This window comes from Pteropus alecto, unplaced genomic scaffold, assembly GCF_000325575.1.
Source record: "Pteropus alecto unplaced genomic scaffold, ASM32557v1 scaffold45, whole genome shotgun sequence".
Taxonomy (NCBI): Eukaryota; Metazoa; Chordata; class Mammalia; order Chiroptera; family Pteropodidae; genus Pteropus; species Pteropus alecto.
In genome coordinates this window covers 3,253,342-3,257,677 of record NW_006442491.1, presented here as the reverse complement: position 1 = coordinate 3,257,677, position 4,336 = coordinate 3,253,342, and the positions used below count along the sequence as shown (strand labels likewise).

The window sequence follows — 4,336 nt, the reverse complement described above, 5'->3', positions numbered from 1 at the left end:
AGTCTTAAGAGTCTGTGTGCTGTCAATCTTCTTTAAGGAAGGGTAGCTTGAAGAGATAATGATTGCACTTCAGCATCTCAAGTTCAAAGCTCTTTAAAACTAGTACATTCTTCAGTGCTCTGCAATGGGACACCTTAGAGATGGTGAGAGATAAGGCATTCTTAAGAGAAAGAGATAGGATAAGAGCTGACATACCAGAACCTTAGCTGTTTGATGTTAAACCTTGACAACAGGGCAGAGGTTCGTCTGGGGGGCAGACAGCTGCAGTGTCTACACCAGCTGTCATTATATGTCACTGAGGTACTCAGCACATTGATGAGGAAATCAGATGAGACTCCACCTGCTTGGACATTATTAGGTCTTCTGTCTTGTGTTGGCAGAGCAGCTGGAAGGGTAATTCATTTTTTCCTTACTAAGAAATGAGACTTGAGCGTCTCTGTCCTAGAATGAAAGACCAGAGAAGAGAGTATCTGTTGAGCTGGAGGAAGCTGTAGCTCTGATCTCCTTTGGAGTCTGCATTGCAAAGGGAAAGGAAGAGAATGTTGGCCTTCCAGCTCTCATTGCATCTGCAAAGCCCAAAGACATTTCTCAAGTGACCTACCTTTGAGTACTGCAGAATGAAAATATCATTGGCTCTGAAAAGCTTTCTTACCTGAAAAGTAAAACTTTCTGAACTGCCAGTTTCTTTCTGGTATGGATTTGATTTGATTTGAAAGATGCCTTTAAGATTTTCTATTCTTCTTCTTTAGTGGCTATTGGAGAGTTCATTTTCCAAACCCTCATTCTCACCATCTGGAGGTAATTAAAGGAGGCAAATAACATAAATTCTAACAATCCCCCCAAAATTCCACCAAACTTCCTGTCTTTAAGGATCTCTCTTGATTGACATCCACCCCCTTGTGCCTTCCTCTCTTCTGGCAGTAGTCATGCAGGGATGCTTGAGTAGATTTCCAACACTGACATTATCAAACCAGTAGATTCAAAATAGGTTCACTTTCCCTAGATCTCTTAACTCCTTGAATAGTTACCCTCACCTACCCCTTCAGCAGTACCCCTTAGCCCTTAGACCTAACTACTTCAGGCAGTGTATATAGGTAGAGGTTTTCGTTTTTGTTGTTGTTGTTTGCTAAGAATACTTAATATTGTTCACCCATGTAAAATTTGATTTTGATGTTCTTTCTCTAAAGTGTTGGTCCTGGTCCCTTCAAGAGTATCTATTCTCGAACATGAGTGAAGTATTCCTTTCTAGTAGAACTTGCACCCCTCAAGTATGTCCAAATGTCTATTTACGTCTAGACTAACATTTCTCAAATTTTAACGTGCACATGGATCACTGGTGATGTAGTTAAAATGCAGATTCTGATTCATAAGGTCTGGGATGGGGCCTGAGATTCTGCACTTCTGACCAGCTCCTAAGTGATGCTACTGCTCCCATACGCCAAACCATATTAAAGAGCAAGTCTGTAGGGCATATCCAGTCTCCTGCTCTTTCTTTCTTTCCCAGAACCACATGCTCAACCCCCTTTGCTTCAGAAACTCTCCTCTCAGCTGGTCTGCTCATGCAGATTATTACCATGAGTCTCTAAAGCCTAGAAATGCCAAATCTCCTGATTGCAAATGCAGACCTGTCATTCTCATCAGCCCCTCCATCCAATGTCAGGAGCCCATTGAGCTCTTTCCTTGTGCCGACATTAGGGAGTTGGTAGGTTCCAAGGCCCTCTCCTCAGGAAGCTCCTGCAAAGTCAAGGACCCAGAAAGAAAACCAGATTAGCAAGCAATAAGAGTAGTGAAGTGCAGGATGCACACACCAGCACCAGAAGACTTCATGGAATTGAGAGGAGCAGGCAGAGGGGCTTGATGCAGGATCAGCGCCAGGTGCTGAGAATGTGTCAAGAAGGAGGAAGATTGTGACCAGAGTAAACATAAACTCATTGGGAGGATGAGATGGGACCATTAAGAGGCTATCCTGATCATAGTCAATACAGGTTTAAGAGAATACAAAATGGGGAAACTGAGTCAGTGTGGCCAGGTAATGTCTAGAGAATCTCTGAGTGAGCTGGTACTAGTGCTTAAAGGTAGCTCTCTGCTTGTCATCAAACCAGCAGCCAAATTCACACCCTTTGAGGAACGATTTCTGATCAGAAAGAGCTGAAAAATGAAAAATCTGAGGGAGCAGGGTTTAGAATGCTTTCACTCTCATTCTTAAAGTTTGTGTAGACTTCTAAAAGGTCATTTGCAATGCACCATACTTTTGGCTAAACTGGGGACTGTAGTTTCTGAAAGCAAACTTTACATCCCAACCATGCTGGATTATTTTCCAACCTTGGAGCATAAAGATGCATTCACATGCATTCAATTGTTAAGTGTTCTTTGTTTTTTGTTTGTTTGTTTTTTGTTTTTTGGATTTTTTGTTGTTGTTGTTGTTGTTTAAACAAGAGAAGCTATCAAATGCAGTGACTCACGATTTGAGTCTTTGATTAAGCCAAAAAAGGGTTCCTATCAGCAGCCGCCCCTTTCTCTGTACTTTGGAGAACTTGCCCAGGAAGCTTGTGAAAAATCGCAAGCTCATTTTGCTATTGTCCATTTTATTCTGAATGTGGCAACTCTCATGTCATAAAATCTTTCTTAAAATGAGTAGTTCTTGGCACTAAACATTTAAGCTTTATAATTTTATGTACTGATGTCCAGCACCCAGCATACTCAGCTCTGAAACAAGAGCTGCAAGAAAGTCAGCAAGCCAGTGGCCATTTTTGCAAAGGTTTAGCCTTTCAATAGGCTTCAATTTTAAATGGATAATATTTATCAAAGTTTCATAAGGTAGTGGGCTTGTTCAACATACTGCCCTCTAGAATTGTGCTATGTAATATGGTAGCCATTAGCTACATTTAAAATTAATTTTAATTAATTAAAAATAAATGAAATGTAAAACTCAATTCCTCAGTTACTCCAGTTACATTTCAAGTGTTCAGTTATCTGTGGGTAATAGTTACCATATTGGATCATACAGATTATAGGCTATTCCATAATCACAGAAAGCTGTCTAGTATCTAAGCATATACATTATCTTGATACCCAGTGATGGATAGAAAATGGGCCTACCAGGATGTGAGCAGAACATCTGAAGAAGAAAAGCAAATATGTGTTCCTAGAAGAGAGACCACATCTGTATCACCCCAGGTGAGCTGAGTGACATCCCTATGGCTCCAGAAGAAGAGAAGGAGTTGAAGAGCATACAGGATTCTCCACAAAAGCCTCTTTTTCCGAACTAGCCTAACAACTCTATCTGTTGTTAGGAGTCAGGACATGGATGTCCCTCAAAAGAGCCAAGGCCTTAAGAAATCTTTTCAGGTCTCCCCCTTCCTATTACTTTTCTTCAAGAACTTACACGCTTAGCTTGGGTGCCTCTAGCCCTTGTTCCGAGGCCTCTTTACCTGGCATTTGCCTTTCTGCCCAGCCCCTTTTCTCTGATGCTTTGATTGAACTCCTCTTGGCTTGACGTTGCCTTGGCTTCCGAAGATCATTTTCTCAGAGTCACTCAGTGACTGCTCTTCAGGCAGTGGGTCCAGAATCCTGGAACTCATGCTTAGAATTGTGCCTCAGACACTCACTTATCTGAAAAGGAGATTCAGACATGTTGACCCTGTCAAAATAAAGCTGTATTTTGAGTCAGCTATTGCTTTGTAACACCCAGCCCATAAATCTCAGTTGTGCACAATAAGCATTTACTTCTCAGATATCTGTTTATTCTGGGGCGCAGATTGAGACAGCAGCAACTATTTAAAGGAAGGTCTTATGCTGATGCCAGAAATACAATAGGGCAATAAAACATGCCAGACCTTTTAATTCTGGGCTCAGAAATGGTGAATCATCACTTCTGCTCTCATTTCAATGTCCAAAGTAAGTCACATCACCAAGTCCTCTGTAAAAAAAAAAAAGAAAGAAAGAAAGAAAGAAAGAAAAAAGGAAAGAAAAAAAAAGTACAGTCTACCGTCTACCTTCTATAAGAAAAATTGTAAAACTATGTGAATTAGAATGTGGATCCAGAGTAAAGGATTAGGGTCAAAAATTTAGCCTGAGACACTGTGCTAAACCACTTACCCAGATCTTGAGAAGAAAAAGTGAACCAGTCAATCAGATGGCTCACACTCATTGAGTTCTGACTCAGTATATGAATTCTAGATAGTGTCAGTTAAATATTGTTGTGTAACAAACTATTCAAAAATTTAGTGTCTCAAAACAATCAATTTTTTAAGGGGATAATTTTATAAACTTTATAAATGCCCAACCAATGTACTGTATAGTTGAAACTAATAAAATTTAAAAAATATTTAATTTA

At 40.2% G+C, this 4,336-nt stretch overlaps 1 protein-coding gene across 1 annotated transcript in view; it reads left to right on the top strand.

Moving 5' to 3' along the window:
• The window catches only part of SLC24A3 (solute carrier family 24 member 3), a 457,276-nt gene that overhangs the window by 362,665 nt on the left and 90,275 nt on the right, over positions 1-4,336 (top strand). The gene's annotated exons all lie outside the window — the stretch shown is intronic.